This window comes from Phyllobates terribilis, unplaced genomic scaffold (assembly GCF_046119375.1).
Source record: "Phyllobates terribilis strain yellow unplaced genomic scaffold, ASM4611937v1 Scaffold_9__5_contigs__length_417890890, whole genome shotgun sequence".
NCBI classification, from domain to species: domain Eukaryota; kingdom Metazoa; phylum Chordata; class Amphibia; order Anura; family Dendrobatidae; genus Phyllobates; species Phyllobates terribilis.
Window position 1 is genome coordinate 367,215,150 of NW_027362769.1, and position 19,632 is coordinate 367,234,781.

Sequence of the window (19,632 nt, forward strand, 5' to 3'; positions counted from 1 at the left end):
CTGGTTCTGGCCTGCTTTCGCCTTGGCTCCGGACTGCTCTGGATCTGGCTCTGGCCTACTCTCGCTCAGGCTCTGGACTGCCCTCGACTTGGACCCGGCTTGCTCTCACTCAGGCTCTTGCCTGTCCTCGCCTTGGCTCTAACCTGCTCTCGCTCTGGCCTGCCCTCCCATGGGCTCCGGCCTGCTCTTGCCTTGGCTCCGGCCCGCCATCGCCTTGGCTCCGGCCTGCTCTCGCCCTGGCTCCTGCCAGCTCTCGCTCTGGCTCCAGCCTGCTCTCCCTCTGGCTCCAGCCTGCTCTTCCTCTGGCTCCAGCCTGCTCTCCCTCTGGCTCCGGCCTGCTCTCGCTCTGGCTCTGGCCTGCTCTCGCTCTGGCTCTGGCCTGCTCTCGTTCTGGATCTGGCCAGCCCTTGCATTGCTTCCGGCATTCTCTCATTATGGCTCTGGATTATTACCCTCGCCTTTGCTCCGGCCGGCCTGCATTTGCCCTGGCTCCGGCCTGCCCTTACTCTGGCTCTGGCCAGCCCTCGCCTTGGCTCCCGCCTGCTCTCGCCCGGGTTCTGTCCTGACCTCGTCCTGGCTCCGGCCTGCTCTCCCTCTGGCTCTGGCCAACCCTCGCCTTGGCTCCAGCCTGCTCTCGCCTTGGCTCTGGCCTGCTCTCGCTCTTGCTCCGGCCTGCCCTCGACCTGGCTCCGGCCTGCCTTCGCCCTGGCCGTCTGGCCTCCTCTCGCCCTGGCTCCTAACTGCTCTCGCTCTGGCCTGCCTCGCCCTGGCTCCGGTCTGCTCTCGCTTTGGCTCCCGCCTGCTCTCGCTATACCTCCGGACTGCCATCTCCCTGGCTCCGGCCTGCCATCGCCTTGGCTCCGGCCTGCTCTCGCCCTGGTTCCGACCTTCTCTCGCTCTGGCCTGCCCTCGCCCTGGCTCTGGCCTGCTCTCTCTCTGGCTCTGGCCAGCCCTCGCCCTGGCTCGGGCCTACTCTCGCTCTGGCTCTGGCCTGCTATCGCGCTGTTTCCAGCCTACCCTTGATTTGTGGCTCCGGCCTTCTCTCGCTCTGGCTCTGGCCTGCCCTTGCCTTGGCTCTGGCCTACTCTCGCTCTGGTTCTGGCCTGCCCTCGCCCTGGCTCCAGCCTGCTCTCTCTCTGGCTGTGGCCTGTTCTCGCTCTGGCATGCCCTCCTCGCCTTGGATCCGGTCTGCTCTCGCTCTGGTTCTGGCCTGCCTTCGCCTTGGCTCCGGACTGCTCTGGCTCTGGCCTACTCTCGCTCAGGATCTGGACTGCCCTCTCCTTGGACCCGGCCTGCTCTCACTCTGGCTCTTGCCTGCCCTCGCCTTGGCTCTGACCTGCTCTCGCTCTGGCCTGCCATCCCATTGGCTCCGGCCTGCTCTTGCCTTGGCTCCGGCCTGTCCTCGGCCTGGCTCCTGCCAGCTCTCGCTCTGGCTCCAGCCTGCTCTCGCTCTGGCTCTGGCCTGCTTTCGCTCTGGCTCTGGCCTGCTCTCGCTCTGGATCTGGCCAGCCCTTGCCTTGCTTCCGGCATTCTCTCGCTATGGCTCTGGATTATTACCCTCGCCTTTGCTCCGGCCGGCCTGCCCTTGCCCTGGCTCCGGCCTGCCTTTGCTCTGGCTCAGGCCAGCCGTCGCCTTGGCTCCCGCCTGCTCTCGCCCTGGTTTCGGCCTGACCTCGTCCTGGCTCCGGCCTGCTCTCGCTCTGGCTCTGGCCAACCCTCGCCTTGGCTCCAGCCTGCTCTCGCCTTGTCTTCGGCCTGCTCTCGCTTTTGCTCCGGCCTGCCCTCGCCCTGGCTCCGGACTGCTCTTGCTCCTTCTCCAGCCTGCCTTCGCCCTGGCTCCGACCTGCTCTCGCTCTGGCTCTGGCCTGCACTCGCTCTTGCTTCGGCCTGCTCTCTCTCTGACTCTGGCCTGCCCTTGCCCTGCCTTCGGCCTGCTCTCTCTGGCTCTAGCCTGTCCTTGCCTTCGCTCCTGTCGGCTATTTCTCTGACCTGCCCTCGTCTTGACTCCAGCCTGCTCTTGCTTTGGTTCTGGCATGCCTTCGCATTTGCTCCAGCCTGCTTTCGCTCAGGCCTGATCTCGCTCTGGCTCTCGCCTGCCCTTGCCTTGTCTCTGGAATGCTCTCGCTCTGTCTCTGGCCTGCCCTCGACTTGGCTCCGGCCTGCTCTCGCTCTGCCTCTGTCCTGCCCTCGCCTTGGCTCCGACCTGCTCTCGCTCTGGCCTGCCCTCGCTTTGGCTCCGGCAGGCTCTCGCTCTGGCTCTTGCTCTGCCTCTGGCCTGCCCTCGCTTTGGCTCCGGCCTACCCCCGCCTTGGCTCCGGCCTACTCTCGCTCTAGCACCAGACAGTCCTCGCCCTGGCCGCCTGGCCTGCTCTTGCCCTGGGTCCGACCTTCTCTCGCTCTGGCTCTGGCCTGCCCTCGCACTGGGTCTGGCCCAGCCCTCGCCCTGGCGCCGGCCTACCCTCGCCCTGGCTCTGGCCTGCCCTCACCCTGGATCCGGTCTGCTCTCTCTCTGGGGCTCTATCCTGCCCTCGCACTGGCTCCGGCCTACTCCTGCTCAGGCCTGCTCTCGCTCTGGTCTCGCCCTGGCTCCGGCCTGCTCTCGCTCTGGCTCCGGCCTGCTCTCGCTCTGGCTCCGGCCTGCCCTCACCCTGCCTCCGGCCTGATCTCTCTGGCTCTGGCCTGCCCTCGCTCTGTCTCCGGCCTACTCTCGCTCTGGCCTGCCCTCGCTCTGGCCTCGGTTCCCGCCTGCCCTTGCCTTGGTTCCGGCCTTCTTTCGCACTGGCTCTGGCCTACACTTCCATACCTTGACTCTGGCCAACTCTCGCTCTGGCTCTGGCCTACATTCGCCTTGGCTCCGGACTGCTCTCGCTCTGGCTCTGGCCTGCTCTCGCTCTGGCTCTGTACTGCCCTCGCCTTGGGCCCGGCCTGCTCTCACTCTGGCTCTTGCCTGCCCTCGCCTTGACTCCGATCTGCAATCGCTCTGGCTCGGGTCTGCCCTCAACTTGGCTCCGGCCTGCTCTCGCTCTGGCTCTTGCCTGCCCTAGCTCTGCCTCTGGACTGCCCTAGCCTTGGCTCCAGCCGGCTCTCGCCTTGGCACTGGACTGCTTTTGCTCTGGCTCTTTCCTGCCCTCGCCTTGGCTACGATCTGCTCTCGCTCTGGCTCTGGTCTGCCCTCGCCTTGGCTCCGGCCTGCTCTCGCTCTGGCTCTGGCCTGCCCTGGCTCTGGCCTGTCCTCGCCCTGGCTCCGGCCTGTCCTCGCCCTGGCTCCTGCCTGCTCTCGCTCTGGCTCCGGCTTGCTCTCGCTCTGGCTCTGGCCTACTCATGCTCTGGATCTGACCTGCACTTGCCTTGCTTCCGGCCTGCTCTCGCTCTGGCTCGGGATTACCCTCGCCTTGGCTCCGGCCGGCCTGTCCTCACCCTGGCTCCGGCCAGCCCTTGCTCTGGCTCTGGCAGGCCCTCGCCTTGGCTCCCGCCTGCTCTTGCCCTGGCTCCGGCCACCCCTCGCTCTTGCTCTGGTCCGGTCTTGCCTTGGTTCCGGCCTGCTCTCGCCCTCGCTCCGGCCTGCCCTCCCTCTGGCGCCGGCCAGACCTCGCTCTGTCTCCGGCCTGGCCTCGCCCTGGCTCCGGCCTCCCCTCGCTCTGCCTCCGGCCAGCCCTCACACTGGCTCCGGCCTGCTCTCACACTGGTTCCTGCCAGCCCTTGCCTTGGCTCTGTCCTGCTCTCGCCCTGGCTCCGGCCAGCCCTTGCCTTGGCTCCGGCCTGCTCTCGACTTGGCTCCGACCTGCTTTCCCTCTGGCTCTGGCATGCCCTCGCTCTGGCCTTGACCTGCTCCCTCTCTGGCTCTGGCCTGTCCTTGCCCTAGCTTCGGCCTGCTCTCTCTGGATGTGGCCTACTAGCTCCTGCAAGCTCTCTCTGGCTCTGGCCTGCCCTTGCCGAGGCTCCGGCCTGCTATTGCTCTGGCCTGCCCTCTTCTTGACTCCAGCCCACTCTTGCTTTGGTTCTGGCCTGCCTTAGCCTTGGCTCGGCCCTGCTCTTGCTCAGGCATGCTCTCGTTCTGGCTCTGGCCTGCCCTTGCCTGGTCTCTGGAATGCTCTCGCTCTGGCTCTGGCTTGCACTCGCTCTGGCTCTGGCCTGCCTTGGCCTTGGCTCCGGCCTGACCTCGACTTGGCTCCGGCCTGCTCTCGCTCTGGCTCCAGCCAGCCCTCTACTTGGCTCCGGCCAGCTCTTGCTCTGGCTCTGGCCTGCCCTGGCTCTGCCTCTGGCCTGCCCTCGCCTTGGCTCCAGCCTACTCTCGCTCTAGCTCCGGACTGACCTCACCCTGGCTCCGGCCTGTCATCGCTCTGGCTGCGGCCTGCCCTCGCCCTGGTCGACCGGCCTCCACTCGACCAGGCTCTGGCCTGCTCTCGCCCTGGCTCCAGCCTGCTCTTTCTGGCTCTGGCCTGCCCTCGCCCTGGCTCCGGCCTGCTATTTCTGGCTCCGGCCTGCTAACGCTTTGGCTCCCGCATGCTCTCGCTCTACCTCCGGACTGCCCTCGCCCTGGCTCCGGCCTGCCATCGCCTTGGCTCCGGCCTGCTCTCGCCCTGGCTCCGACCTTCTCTCGCTCTGCCTCTGGCCTGCCCGCGCCCTGGCTCCGGCCTGCCATCGCCCTGGCTCCGGCCTACTCTCGCTCTGGCTCTGGCCTGCTCTCGCTCAGGCCTCTCCCTGGCTCTGGCCTGCTGTCCCCCTGTTTCCGGCCTGCCCTAGCCTTGTGGCTCGGGCCTTCTCTTGCTCTGGCTCTGGCCTGCCCTTGCCTTGGCTCTGGCCTACTTTCGTTTGGTTCTGGCCTGGCCTCGCCCTGGCTCCAGCCTGCTCTCTCTTTGGCTGTGGCCTGCTCTCGCTCTGGCTCTGGCATGCCCTCCTCGCCTTGGATCCGGCCTGCACTCGCTTTGACTCTGGCCTGCCCACGGCCTGGCTCCGGCCTGCTCTGGCTCTGGCGTGCCCTCACCTTGGCTCCGGCCTTCTCTCGCTCTGGCTCCGGCCTGCTATCCTCCAGGCTCTGGCTTGCTCTCGCTCTGGCTCTGGCCTGCCCTCGCTTTGGCTCCGGCCTGCTCTCGCTCTGGCTCCGGCCTACCCTAGCCCTGGCTTCAACCTGCCCTTGCTCTGGCTCCGGCCTGCTCTCGCCCTGGCTCTGACCTGCCCTCGCCATGGATCCATCTGGCCTGCTCTCTCTCTGGCTCCGGCCTGCTCTTGCCTTGGCTCCGGCCTGCTCTTGCTCCGGCTCTGGCTTGCCCTCGTCTTGACTCCGGCCTGATCTCGCTATGGCCTGCCTTTGCCTTGGCTCCCGACTGCTCTCGCACTAGCTTTGGCCTTCTCTCGCTCTGACTCTGGCCTGCACTCGCCTTGGCCCCGGTCTGCTCTCGCTCTGGATCTTGGCTGCCCTCGCCTTGGCTGTGACCGGCACTCGCTCTGGCTCTTGCTTGCCCTCGCCTTTTCTCCGGCCTGCTCTCGCTCTGGCTCTGGCTTGCTCTCGCTCTCGTTCTAGCTCTGGCGTTCTCTCGCCTTGGCTCCGGCCTGCTCTCGCTCTGACTCTGGCCGGCCCTCGCCATGGCTACGGCCTCCTCTGGCTCTGGCCTGCCCTCTCCTTGGCTCCGGCCTGCTCTCGCCCTGGCTCCGGCCTGCCCTCGGCCTGGCTCCGGCCTGCTCTCTCTCTGGGGCACTGGCATGCCCTCGCCCTGGCTCCGGCCTGCTCTCTCTCTGGGACACTGGCATGCCCTCGCCCTGGCTCCGGCCTATTCCCGCTCTGGCTCTGGCCTGCTCTCGCTCTGGTCTCGCCCTGGCTCCGGCCTGCTCTCGCTCTGGCTCCGGCCGACTCTCGCTCTGGCTCCAGCTTGCTCGCGCTCTGGCTCCGGCCTGCCCTCGCCCTAGCTCCGGCCTGCCGTCGCCCTGGCTCCGGCCTGATCTCTCTGGCACTGGCCTGCACTCGCCTTGGCCCCGGTCTGCTCTCGCTCTGGATCTTGGCTGCCCTCGCCTTGGCTGTGACCGGCACTCACTCTGGCTCTTGCTTGCCCTCGCCTTTTCTCCAGCCTGCTCTCGCTCTGGCTCTGGCTTGCTCTCGCTCTCGTTCTAGCTCTGGCGTTCTCTCGCCTTGGCTCCGGCCTGCTCTCGCTCTGACTCTGGCCGGCCCTCGCCATGGCTCCGGCCTGCTCTGGCTCTGGCCTGCCCTCTCCTTGGCTCCGGCCTGCTCTCGCCTTGGCTCCGGCCTGCCCTCGGCCTGGCTCCGGCCTGCTCTCTCTCTGGGGCACTGGCATGCCCTCACCCTGGCTCCGGCCTGCTCTCTCTCTGGGGCACTGGCATGCCCTCGCCCTGGCTCCGGCCTATTCCCGCACTGGCTCTGGCCTGCTCTCGCTCTGGTCTCGCCCTGGCTCCGGCCTGCTCTCGCTCTGGCTCCGGCCTACTCTCGCTCTGGCTCCAGCTTGCTAGCGCTCTGGCTCCGGCCTGCCCTCGCCCTAGCTCCGGCCTGCCATCGCCCTGGCTCCGGCCTGATCTCTCTGGCACTGGCCTGCCCTCGCCCTTGCTCCGGCCTACTCTCACTCTGGCTCTGGCCTGCTCTCGCTCTGGCCTCGGTTCCGGCCAGCCCTTGCCTTGGTTCCGGCTTTCTTTCGCACTGGCTCTGGCCTACACTTCCATACCTTGACTCTGCCAACTCTCGCTCTGGCTCTGGCCTGCCTTCGCATTGGCTCCGAACTGTTCTCGCTCTGGCTCTGGCCTGCACTCTCTCTGGCTCCGGCCTGCCCTTGCCTTGGCTCCGGCCTGCTCTTGCTCCGGCTCTGGCCTGCCCTCGTCTTGACTCCGGCCTGATCTCGCTCTGGTTCTGGCATGCCTTCGCCTTGGCTCCAGCCAGCTCTCGCTCTGGCCTGCCTTTGCCTTGGCTCCCGACTGCTCTCGCACTAGCTTTGGCCTTCTCTCGCTCTGGCTCTGGCCTGCACACGACTTGGCCCCGGTCTGCTCTCGCTCTGGATCTTGGCTGCCCTCGCCTTGGCTGTGACCGTCACTCGCTCTGGCTCTTGCTTGCCCTCGCCTTTTCTCCGGCCTGCTCTCGCTCTGGCTCTTGCTCTGGCGTTCTCTCGCCTTGGCTCCGGCCTGCTCTCGCTCTGACTCTGGCCTGCCCTCGCCTTGGCTCCGGCCTGCTCTGGCTCTGGCCTGCCCTCTCCTTGGCTCCGGCCTGCTCTCGCCCTGGCTCCGGCCTGCCCTCGCCCTGGCTCCAGCCTGCTCTCTCTCTGGGGCACTGGCATGCCCTCGCCCTGGCTCCGGCCTATTCCCGCTCTGGCTCTGGCCTGCTCTCGCTCTGTTCTCGCCCTGGCTCCGGCCTGCTCTCGCTCTGGCTCCGGCCTGCTCTCGCTCTGGCTCCGGCTTGCTCGCGCTCTGGCTCTGGCCTGCCATCGCCCTGGCTCCGGCCTGATCTCTCTGGCACTGGCCTGCCCTCACCCTGGCTCCGGCCTACTCTCGCTCTGGCCTCGGTTCCGGCCAGCCCTTGCCTTGGTTCCGGCTTTCTTTCGCACTGGCTCTGGCCTACACTTCCATACCTTGACCCTGGCCAACTCTCGCTCTGGCTCTGGCCTGCCTTCGCCTTTGCTCCGAACTGTTCTCGCTCTGGCTCTGGCCTGCTCTCGCTCTGGCTCTTGCCTGCCCTAGCCTTGACTCCGATCTGCTCTCGCTCAGGCTCGGGTCTGCCCTCGCCTTGGCTCCGGCCTGCCCTCGCCTTGGCTCCGGCCTGCTCTCGCTCTGCCTCTGGCCTGCACTAGCTCTGCCTCTGGCCTGCCCTCGCCTTGGCTCTGGCCTGTCCTCGCCCTGGCTCTGGCCTGTCCTCGCCCTTTCTCCTGCCTGCTCTCGCTCTGGCTCCGGCCTGCTCTCGCTCTGGCTCTGGCCTGCTCACGCGCTGGATCTGTCCTGCCCTTGCCTTGCTTCCGGCCTGCTCTCGCTCAGGCTCTGAATTAACCTCGCCTTGGCTCCGGCCGGCCTGTCCTCGCCCTGGCTCAGGCAAGCCCTTGCTCTGGCTCCGGCAGGCCCTCGCCTTGGCTCCCGCCTGCTCTCGCCCTGGCTCCGGCCTGCCCTCGCTTTGGCTCAGGCCTGCTCTCGCCTTGGCTCCGGCCTGCTCTCGCTCTGGCTCCGGCCTGCCCTCTCCCTGGCAGCGGCCTGCCCTCGCCCAGGCTCCGGCCTGCCCTTGCTCTGGGGCACTGGCATGCCCTCGCCCTGGCTCCGGCCTACTCTCGCTCTGGCTCTGGCCTACTCTCGCTCTGGCCTCGGTTCCGGCCTGCCCTTGCCTTGGTTCCGGCCTTCTTTCGCTCTGGCTCTGGCCTACACTTCCATACCTTGACTCTGGCCAAATCTCGCTCTGGCTCTGGCCTGCCTTCGCCTTGGCTCCGGACTGTTCTCGCTCTGGCTCTGGCCTGCTCTCGCTCCGGTTCTGTACTGCCCTCGCCTTGGGCCCGGCCTGCTCTCAATCTGGCTCTTGCCTGCCCTCGCCTTGACTCCGATCTGCTCTCGCTCTGGCTCGGGTCTGCCCTCGCCTTGGCTCCGGCCAGCTCTCGCTCTGGCTCTGGCCTGCCCTCGCCTTGGCTCCGGCCGGCTCTCGCCTTGGCTCTGGCCTGTCCTCGCCCTGGCTCCTGCCTGCTCTCGCTCTGGCTCCTGCTTGCTCTCGCTCTGGCTCTGGCCTGCTCACACTCTGGATCTGTCCTGCCCTTGCCTTGCTTCCGGCCTGTTCTCAGTCAGGCTCTGGATTACCCTCGCCTTGGCTCCGGCCGGCCTGTCCTCGCCCTGGCTCAGGCCAGCCCTTGCTCTGGCTCCGGCAGGCCCTCGCCTTGGCTCCCGCCTGCTCTCGCCCTGGCTCCGACCTGCCCTCGCTCTGGTTGAGTCCTGCCCTTGCCTTGGCTCCGGCCTGCCCTCGCTCTCGCTCCGGCCTGCCCTCGCCCTGGCTCCGGCCTGCCCTCGCCCAGGCTCCGGCCTGCCCTCGCTCTGGCTCCGGCCAGCCCTCGCTCTGGCTCCGGCCAGCCCTCGCACTGGCTCCGGCCAGCCCTCGCCCTTGCTCCAGCCAGCCCTCGCTCTGGCTCCGGCCAGTCATCGCTCTGGTTCCGGCCAGCCCTCGTCCTGCCTCAGGCCAGCCCTCGCTCTGGCTCCGGCCAGCCCTCGCCCTGGCTCAGGCCAGCCCTCGCCTTGGCTCCGGCCTGCTCTCGCCCTGGCTCCGGCCAGCGCTTGCCTTAGCTCCGGCCTGCTCTCACCCTGGTTCCAAGCTGCTATCGCTCTGGCTCTGGCCTGCCCTCACCCTGGATTTGGCCTGTTCCCTCTCTGGCTCTGGCCTGTCCTTACCCTAGCTTCGGCCTGCACTTTCTGGATGTGGCCTACTGGCTGCTGCCTGCTCTCTCTGGCTCTGGCCTACCCTTGCCTTGGCTCCGGCCTGCTATTTCTCGGGCATGCCCTCGTCTCGACTCCAGCCTGCTCTTGCTTTGGTTCTGGCCTGAGTTCGCCTTGGCTCAGCCCTAGGGGCTCTCGCTCAGGCCTGCTCTCGCTCTGGCTATGGCCTGAACCTTGCCTTGTCTCTGGAATGCTCTCGCTCTGGCTCTGGCCTGCCCTCGCCTTGGCTCCGGCCTGCTCTGACTCTGGCTCTGGCTTGCCCTCGCCTTTGCTCCGGCCTGCTCTCGCTCTGGCTCTGACCTGCCCTGACTCTGCCTCTGGCCTGCAATCGCCTTGGCTCCAGCCTACTCTCGCGCTAGCTCCGACTGCCCTCACCCTGGCTCCGGCATGCCATCGCCATGGCTCCGGCCTGCCCTCGCCCTGGCCGTCCGGCCTCCTCTCGCCCTGGCCGTCCGGCCTCCTCTCGCCCTGGCTCTGGTCTGCCCTCGCCCTGGCTCCGGCCTGTTAATTCTGGCTCCCGCCTGCTCTCGCTTTGGCTCCCGAATGCTCTCGCTCTACCTCCGGACTGCCCTCGCCCTGGCTCCGGCCTGCCCTCGCCCTGGCTCCGGCCTACTCTCACTCTGGCCTGCTCTCGCTCTGGCCTCGCCCTGGCTCTGGCCTGCTGTTGCCCTGTTTCCGGCCTGCCCTTGCCTTGGCTCTGGCCTACTATAGCTCTGGTTCTGGCCATGCCTCGCCCTGGCTCCAGCCTGCTCTCTCTCTGGCTGTGGCCTGCTCTCCCTCTGGCTCTGGCATGCCCTCCTCGCCTTGGATCCGGCCTGCTCTCGCTTTGACTCTGGCCTGCCCTCAGCCTGGCACCTGCCTGCTCTGGCTCTGGCCTGCCCTCACCTTGGCTCCGGCCTTTTCTCGCCCTGGCTTCCGCCTGCCCTCCTCCTGGCTCTGGCCCGCTCTCGCTCTGGCTCTGGCCTGCTCTCGCTCTGGCTGTGGATAACCCTCGCCTTGGCTCCGTCCGGCCTGTCCTCACCCTGGCTCTGGCCAGCCCTTGCTCGGGCTCCGGCAGGCCCTTCCCTTGGCTCCCGCCTGCTCTCGCCCTGGCTCCGGCCTGCCCTCGCTCTGGCTCTTGCCTGCTCTCGCCTTGGCTCCGGCCTGCTCTCGCTCTGGCTCCGGCCTGCCCTAGCCCTGGCTCCGGCCTACCCTAGCCCAGGCTCCGGCCTGCCCTCGCCCCGGCTCCAGCCAGCCCTCGCTCAGGATCTGGCCAACCCTCGCCTTGGCTCCGGCAAGCCCTTGCCTTGGCTCCGGCCTGCTCTCGCCCTGGTTCCGGCCAGCCCTCGCCTTGGCTTTGGCCTGCTCTCGCCCTGGCTCTGGCCAGCCCTTGCCTAGGCTCTGGCCTGCTATCGCTCTGGCCTGCCCTTGCCTTGGCTCCGGACTGCTCTCACTCTAGCTTTGGCCTGCTCTCGCTCTGGCTCTGGGCTGCCCTCGCCTTGGCCCCCACCGGCTCTCGCTCTGGCTGTTGCTTGCCCTCGCCTTTGCTCCGGCCTGCTCTCGCTATGGCTCTGGTTTGCCCTGGCTCTGCCTCTGGCCAGCCCTCGCCTTGGCTCCGGCCTGGTCTCGACTTGGCTCCGGCCTGTCCTCTCTCACCTGCCTGCTCTTACTCTGGCTCTGGCCTGCTCTCACTCTGGATCTGGCTTGCCCTTGTCTTGGCTCCAGCCTGCTCTCGCTCTGGCTCAGGATTGCCCTCGCCTTGGCTCCGGATTGCCCTCGCCTTGGCTGCCGGCTCTGGAATACTTTCTCTATGGCTCTGGCCTGCCTTCGCCTTGGCTACGGACTGCTCTCGCTCTGGCTCTGGCCTGCTCTCGCTGTGGCTCTTGCCTGCCCTCTCCTTGGCTCCGACCTGCTCTCGCTCTGGCTCGGGTCTACCCTCGCCTTGGCTCCGGCCTGCTCTCGCTCTGGCTCTGGCCTGCCCTAGCTCTGCCTCTGGCCTGCCCTCGCCTTGGCTCCGGCCTGCTCTCGCCTTGGCTCCGAACTGCTCTCGCTCTGGCAACTGCCTGCTCTCGCTCCGGCTAGCTCTCGCTCTGGCTCTGGCCTGCTCACGCTCTGGATCTGTCCTGCCCTTGCCTTGCTTCCGGCCTGCTCTCGATCAGGCTCTGGATTACCCTCGCCTTGGCTCCGGCAGGCCTGTCCTCGCCCTGGCTACGGCCAGCCCTTGCTCAGGCTCCGGCAGGCACTCGCCCTGGCTCCCGCCTGCTCTCGCCCTGGCTCCGGCCTGCCCTCCCTCTGGCCTGCTCTTGCCTTGGCTCCGGCCTGCTCTCGCTCAGTCTCTGGATAGCCCTCTCCTTTGCTCCGGCCGGCCTGTACTCGCCCTGGCTCCGGCTAGCCCTTGCATTGGCTCCGGCCAGCCCTCGCCTTGGCCCCCACCGGCTCCCGCTCAGGCTCTTGCTTGCCCTCGCCTTTGCTCCAGCCTGCTCTCGCTATGGCTCTGGTCTGCCCTGGCTCTGCCTCTGGCCTGCTCTCGCCATGGCTCCGGCCTGGTCTCGACTTTGTTTCGGTCTGTCCTCTCTCACCTGCCTGCTCTCACTCTGGCTCTGGCCTGCTCTCGCTCTGGATCTGGGCTGCCTTCGCCTTGGCTACGGACTGCTCTCGCTCTGGCTCTGGCCTGCTCTCCCTCTGGCTCTGGAATGCCCTCGCCTTGGACCCGGCCTGCTCTAAATTTGGATCTTGCCTGCCCTCTCCTTGGCTCCGACCTGATCTCGCTCTGGCTCGGGTCTGCCCTTGCCTTGGCTACGGCCTGCTCTTGCTCTCGCTCTGGCCTGCCCTAGCTCTGCCTCTGGCCTACCCTCACCTTGGCTCCGGCCTGCTCTCGCCTTGGCTCCGGACTGCTCTGGCTCTGGCCTGCTCTCGCTCTGCCTCTTGCCTGCCCTCGCCTTGGCTCCGATCTGCTCTCGCTCTGGCCCGGGTCTGCCCTCGCCTTGGCTCCGGCCTGCTCTCGCTCTGGCCTGCCCTGGCTCTGCCTCTGGCCTGCCCTCGCCTTGGCTCCGGTCTGCTCTCGCCTGTGCTCCGGCCTGTCCTCGCCCTGTCTCCTGCCTGCTCTCGCTCTGGCTCCGGCTTGCTCTCGCTCTGGCTCTGGCCTGCTCACGCTCTAGATCTTTCCGGCCCTTGCCTTGCTCCGGGCCTGCTCTCGCTATGGCACTGGATTACACTCGCCTTGGCTCCAGCCGGACTGTCCTCGCCCTGGCTCCAGCCAGCCCTTGCTCTGGTTACGGCAGGCCCTCGCCTTGGCCCCCGCCTGCTCTCGCCGTGGCTCCGGCATGCCCTCGCTCAGGACTGCTCTCGCCTTGGCTCCTGCCTGCTCTCGCCTAGGTTCCGGCCTGCTCTCGCTCTGGCTCCGGCCTGCCCTCACCATGGCTCCGGTCTGCCATCGCTCTGGCTCCGGCCAGCCCTCGCCTTGGCTCGGTCCAGCCCTCGCCTTGGTTTCGTCCTGCTCTCGTCCTGGTTCCGGCCAGCACTCGCCTTGGCTCTGGCCTGCTCTCGCCCTGGCTCCGGCCAGCCCTTGCCTTGGCTCTGGCCTGCTCTCGCTCTGAACTGCCCTTGCCTTGGCTCCGGACTGCTCTCTCTCACCTGCCTGCTCTCACTCTGGCTCCCGCCTGCTCTCCCTCTGGATCTGGCCTGCCCTTGTCTTGGCTCCGGCCTGCTATCCCTCTGCTCTGGATTGCCCTCGACTTGGATCCGGCCTTCTCTCGCTCTGGCTCTTGCCTGCCTTCGCCTTGCCTACGGACTGCTCTCGCTCTGGCTCTGGCCTGCTCTCAATCAGGCTCTGGACTGCCATCGCCTTGGACCCGGCCTGCTCTCACTTTGGCTCTTGCCTGCCCTCTCCTTGGCTCCGACCTGCTCTCGCTCTGGCTCTGACCTGCCCTAACCTTGGCTCCGGCCTGCTGTCGCTCTGGCCTGCCCTTGTTCTGCCTCTGGCCTGCCCTCACCTTGGCTCCGGCCTGCTATCGCCTTGGCTCCAGCCTGTCCTCGCCCTGGCTCCAGCCTGCTCTCGCTCTGGCTCCGGCCTGCTCTCACTCTGGTTCTGGCCTGCTCTCATTCTGGCTCTGGCATGCTCTCGATCTGGCCTTCCCTTGCCTTGCTTCCGGCCTTCTCTCGCTCTAGCTCTGGATTACACTAGCCTTGGCTCCGGCCGGCCTGCCCCCGCCCTGGTTCCGGCCTGCCCTGGCTCTGGCTCCAGCAAGCATTCGCCTTTGTTCCAGCCTGCTCTCGCCCTGACTCTGGCCTGCCCTCGTCCTGGTTCCGGCCTGCTCTCGCTCTGGCTCCGGCCTGCCCTGCCTTGGCTCGGGCCTGCCCTCGCCCTGGCTCCGGCCTGCTCTCACCCTGGCTCCGGCCAGCCCTCGCCTTGGCTCCAGCCTTCTCTCGCCCTGTCTCTGGCCTGCCCTCGCCCTGGCATCGGCCTGCTCTCTTTCTGGCTCTGGCCTGTCCTTGCCTTGGCTCCGGCCTGCTCTCTCTGGCTCTGGCCTGCCCTTACCTTGGCTCCGGCCTGCTATTGCTCTGGCCTGCCCTTGTCTTGACTCCGGCATGCTCTTGCTTTGGTTCTGGCCTGCCTTTGCCTTGGCTCCGGCCTGCTCTCGCTCAGGCCTTCTCTGGCTCTGGCTCTGGCCTCGCCTTGCCTTTTCTCTGGAATGCTATCGCTCTGGCTCTGGCCTGCCCTCGCCTTGGCTCCGGCCTGCTCTCGCTCTAGCTCCGGCCTGCCCTCGCCTTGGCTCCGGCCAGCCCTCGCCCTGGCTCCGGCCAGCCCTCGCCTTGGCTCCGCCTGCTCTCGCCCTGGCTCCGGCCAGCCCTCGCCTTGGCTCCGGCCTGCTCTTGCCCTGGCTCCGGCCAGCCCTCGCCTTGGCTCCGGCATGCTCTTGCCCTGGCTCCGGCCAGCCCTCGCCTTGGCTCCGGCCTGCTCTCGCCCTGGCTCTGGCCTGCCCTCGCCCTTGCTTCGGCCTGCTCTCTCTCTGGCTCTTGCCTGTCCTTGCCTTGGCTCCGGCCTGCACTCTCTGGCTCAGGTCTGCCCTTGCCTTGGCTCCGGCCGGGTGTTGCTCTGGCCTCCCTTGTCTTGACTCCGGCCTGCTCTTGCTTTGGCTCTGGCCTGCTGTCGCCTTGGCTCCGGCCTGCTCTCGCTCTGGCTCCGGCCTGCCCTAGCCCTGGCTCCGGCCTGCCCTCGCCCTGGCTCTGGCCTGCCCTCGCCCTGGCTCTGGCCAGCCCTCGCCCTGGCTCCGGCCTGCCCTCGCCCTGACTCTGGCCAGCCCTCGCCCTGGCTCCGGCCAGCCCTCGCCTTGGCTCCGGCCTGCTCTCGCCCTGGCTCTGGCCTGCCCTCGCCCTTGCTTCGGCCTGCTCTCTCTCTGGCTCTTGCCTGTCCTTGCCTTGGCTCCGGCCTGCACTCTCTGGCTCAGGTCTGCCCTTGCCTTGGCTCCGGCCGGGTGTTGCTCTGGCCTCCCTTGTCTTGACTCCGGCCTGCTCTTGCTTTGGCTCTGGCCTGCTGTCGCCTTGGCTCCGGCCTGCTCTCGCTCTGGCTCCGGCCTGCCCTAGCCCTGGCTCCGGCCTGCCCTCGCCCTGGCTCTGGCCTGCCCTCGCCCTGGCTCTGGCCAGCCCTCGCCCTGGCTCCGGCCTGCCCTCGCCCTGACTCTGGCCAGCCCTCGCCCTGGCTCCGGCCAGCCCTCGCCCTGGCTCCGGCCAGCCCTCGCCTTGGCTCTGGCCTGCTCTCGCTCTGGCTCTGGCCAGCCTTTGCCTTGGCTCCGGACTGCTCTCACTCTAGCTTTGGCCTGCTCTCGCTCTGTCTCTGGTCTGCCCTCGCCTTGGCCCCCACCGGCTCTCGCTCTGGCTCTTGCTTGTCCTCACCTTTGCTCCGGCCTGCTCTCGCTATGGCTCTGGTCTGCCCTGGCTCTGCCTCTGGCCTGCCCTCGCCTTGGCTCCGGCCTGTCCTCTCTCACCTGCCTGCTCTCACTCTGGCTCTGGCCTGCTCTCACTCTGGATCTGGCCTGCCCTTGTCTTGGCTCCGGCCTGCTCTCGCTCTGGCTCCGGCCAGCCCTCGCCTTGACTCCAGCCTGCTCTCGCCCTGGCTCCGACCTGCACTCACTCTTGCTCTGGCCTGACCTTACCCTGGCTTTGGCCTGCTCTCTCTCTGGTTCTGGCCTGTCCTTGCCCTGGCTCCGGCCTCCTATCTCTTGATGTGGCCAACCCTCGCCTTGACTCCGGCCTGCTCTCGCTCTAGGTTTGGCCTGCTCTCGCTCTGGTTCTGGCCTGCCTTCGCCTTGGCTCCGGCCTGCTCTCGCTCTGGCCTGCCCTTGCCTTGGCTCCAGACTGCTCTCGCTCCAGCTTTGGCCTGCTCTCGCTCTGGCTCTGGTCTGCCCTTGCCTTGGCCCCGGCCTGCTATCGATCTGGATCATGGCTGCCCTCGCCTTGGCTCCGACTGGCTCTTGCTCTGGCTCTTGCTTGCCCTCGCCTTTGCTCCGGCCTGCTCTCACTATGGCTCTGGTCGGCCCTAGCTCTGCCTCTGGCCTGCCCTCGCCTTGGCTCCGGCCTGGTCTCGACTTGGCTCCTGCCTGTCCTCTCTCACGTGCCTGCTCTCACTCTGGCTTCGGCCTGCTCTCGCTCTGGATCTAGCCTGCCCTTGTTTTGGCTCCGGCCTGCTCTCGCTCTGGATTGCCTTTGCCTTGGCTCCGGCCTTCTCTCGCTCTCGCTCCGGCCTGCCCTCGTCTTGGCTCTGGCATACTTTCTCTATGGCTCTGGACTGCCCTCGCCTTGGCTCCGACCTGCGCTCGCTCTGGCCAGATCTGGCCTGCCCTTACCTTGGCTCTGGCCTGCTCTCGCTGTGGCCTGCCCTGGCTCTGCCTCTGGCATGCCCTCGCTTTGGCTCCGGCCTGCTCTCGCATTGGCTCCAGCCTGTCCTCGCCCTGGCTCCTGCCTGCACTCACTTTGGCTCCGGCCTGCTCTCGCTCTGGTTCTGGCCTGCTCTCGCTCTGGCTCCGGCTTGCTCTCGCTCTGGTTCTGGCCTGCTCTCGTTCTGGCTCCCGCCTGCTCTCGCTTTGGTTCTGGCATGCTCTCGCTCTGGCTTCGGCCAGAACTCGCACTGGCTCCGGCCAGCCTTCGCCTTGGCTCCGGCCTGCTGTCGCCCTGGTTGCGGCTAGCCCTCGCCTTGGCTCTGGCATGCTCTCGCCCTGGCTCCGGCCAGCCCTCACCTTGGCTCCGGCCTGCTCTCGCCCTGGCCTAACCTCGCCCTGGCTTTGGCCTGCTCTCTCTCTGGCTCTTGTCTGTCCTTGCCCTGGCTTCGGCCTGCTCTCTCTGGATGTGGCCTGCCCTTGCCTTGGCTCCGGCGTGCTATTGCTCTGGCCTGCCCTCGTCTTGACTCCAGCCTGCTCTTGCATTGGTTCTGGCCTGCCTTCGCCTTGGCTCCGCCCTGCTCTCGCTCAGGTCTGCTCTCTCTCTGGATCTGGCCTGCCCTTGCCTTGCTTCTGGAATGCTATCGCTCTGGCCTGCTCTCGCTCTTGCTCTGACCTGCCCTCGTCTTGGCTCCGGCCTGCTTTCACTGTGGCTCTGGCCTGCCCTCGCTCTGCCTCTGGCCTGCCCTCGCCTTGGCTCCGACATACTCTTGCTCTAGCACTGAACTGCCCTCACCCTGGTTCCGGCCTGCTATTGCTCTGGCCTGCCCTTGTCTTGACTACGGCCTGCTCTTGCATTGTTTCTGGCTTGCCTTCAAATTGGCTGCGGCCTGCTCTCGCTCATGCCTTCTCTCGCTCTGGCTCTAGCCTGCCCTTGCCTTGTCTCTGGAATGCTCTCGCTCTGGCTCTGGCCTCGCCTTGGCTCTGGCCTGCACTCAATCTGGCCTGCACTCCCTTTGCTCTGGCCTGCCCTCGTCTTGGCTCCATCCTACTCTCGCCCCTGGCTCCGACCTTCTCTGTCTTTGGCTCTGGCCTACCCTCGCCCTGGCTCCGGCCTGCTCTCTCTCTGGCTCTGGCCTCCCCTCACCCTGGCTCCGGCCTGCTCTCTCTCTACCTCCGAACTGCCCTCGGCCTGGATCTGGCCTGCTCTCGCCCTGGCTCCGAACTTCTCTCGCTCTGGCTCTTGCCTGCCCACGCCTTGGCTCCGGCCTGCCCTCGGCCAGGCTCCGGCCAACTCTCACTCTGTCTCTGGCCTGCTCTTGCCTTGGCTCTGGCCTACTCTCACTCTGGTTCTGGCCTGCCCTCGCCCTGCCAGCCTGCTCTCTCTCTGGCTGTGGCCTGCTCTCGCTCTGGGTCTGGCATGCCCTCCTATGCTTGGATCCGGCCAGCTCTCGCTTTGACTTTAGTCTGCCATCGGCATGGCTCCGGCCTGCTCTGGCTCTGGCTTGCCCTCACTTATCCTCAGAAGCAGAGGTGACTCTTGGTCTTCCTTTCCTGGGGCGGTCCTCATGTGAGTCGCCTCGGGAATGGCCTCGGGCCCCTTGGCCGCCCGCCTCGGGAATGGCCTCTGGCCCCATGGTTTCGGGCCCTTGGCTGGGCTTTGGCCTCGGGCCCCTCGGTTGAGCTTGCCTGCCCGCCTCGGGCCCCTTTGCCGCCCGCGTCGAGAATGGCCTCGGGCCCCTTGGCCGCCCGCCTCGGGAATGGCCTCGGGCCTCCTGGTTTCGGGCCCCTTGGCCGGGCTTTGGCCTCGGGCGCCTTGGCTGCCCACCTCAGGAATGGCCTCGGGCCCGTTGGCCACCCGCCTCGAGAATGGCCTCGGGCCCCTTGACCGCCCGCCCGCCTCGGGAATGGCCTCGGGCCTCCTGGCTTCGGGCACCTTGGCCAGGCTTTGGCCTCGGGCCCCTTGGCCGCCCGCCTCAGGAATGGCCTCAGGCCCCTTGGCCGCCCGCCTTGGGAATGGCCTCGGGCCCCTTGGCCGGGCTTTGGCCTCAGGCCTCTCGGCCGAGCTTACCTGCCCACCTCGGACCTCTTGGCCGTCCGCCTCGGGAATGGCCTCGGGCCCATTGGCCGCCCGCCTCGGGAATGGCCTCTGGCGGCTCCGACCTGCTCTCTCTCTTGCTCTGGCCAGCCCTCGCCATGGATCCATCTGGCCTGCTCTCTCTCTGGCTCCGGCCTGCCGTTGCCTTGGCTCCGGCCTGCTCTAGCTCCGGCTCTGGCCTGCCCTCGTCTTGAATCCGGCCTGCTCTCGCTCTGGTTCTGGCCTGCCTTCGCCTTGGCGCTGGCCTGTTCTCGCTCTGGCCTGCCCTTTGCCTTGGCTCCGGACTGCTCTCGCTCTAGCTTTGGCCTGCCCTTGCCCCGGCCTGCTCTTGCTCTGGATCTTGGCTGCCCTCGCCTTGGCTCCGACCGGCACTCGCTCTGGCTCTTGCTTGCCCTCGCCTTTGCTCCGGCCTGCTCTCGCTATGGCTCTGGTCTGCCCTGGCTCTGCCTCTGGCCTGCCCTCGCCTTGGCTCCGGCCTGGTCTCTATTTGGCTCCGGCCTGTCCTCTCTCACCTGCTTGCTCTCACTCTTGCTCCGGCCTGCTTTCACTCTGGCCTGCCTTTGTCTTGGCTCCGGCCTGCTCTCGCTTTGGCTCTGGATTGCCCTCGCCTTGGCTCCGGCCTTCTCTCGCTATGGCTCTGGTCTGCCCTGGCTCTGCCTCTGGCCTGCCCTCGCCTTGGCTCCGGCCTGGTCTCGACTTGGCTCCGGCCTGTCCTCTCTCACCTGCCTGCTCTCACTCTTGCTCCGGCCTGCTCTCGCTCTGGCCTGCCTTTGTCTTGGCTCCGGCCTGCTCTCGCTCTGGCTCTGGATTGCCCTCGCCTTGGCTCCGGCCTTCTCTCGCTCTGGCTCTGGCTTGCCCTCGCCTTGGCTCTGGCATACTTTCTCTATGGCTCTGGCCTGCCTTCGCCTTGGCTACAGACTGCTCTTGTTCTGGCTCTGGCCTGCTCTCGCTCTGGCTCTGGACTGCCCTTGCCTTGGAGCCGGCCTGCTCTCACTTTGGCTCTTGCCTGCCCTCGCCTTGGCTCCAACGTGCTCTCGCTCAGGCTCTGGCCTGCCCTCGCCTTGGCTCCGGCCCGCTCTGGCTCTGGCTCCAGCCAGCTCTCGCACTGTTTCCTGTCTGCTCTCTGGCTCTGGCCTGCCCTCACCTTGGCACGGACCTGCTTTCGCTCTGGCCTGCCCTCGCCCTGGCTCCGGCCTGCTCTGGCCCAGTCTTCCGCCTGCTCTCTCTCTGGCTCTGGCCTGCCCTCACCTTAGCTCCGGCCTACTCTCGCTCTGGCTCTTGCCTGCCCCTACCCTG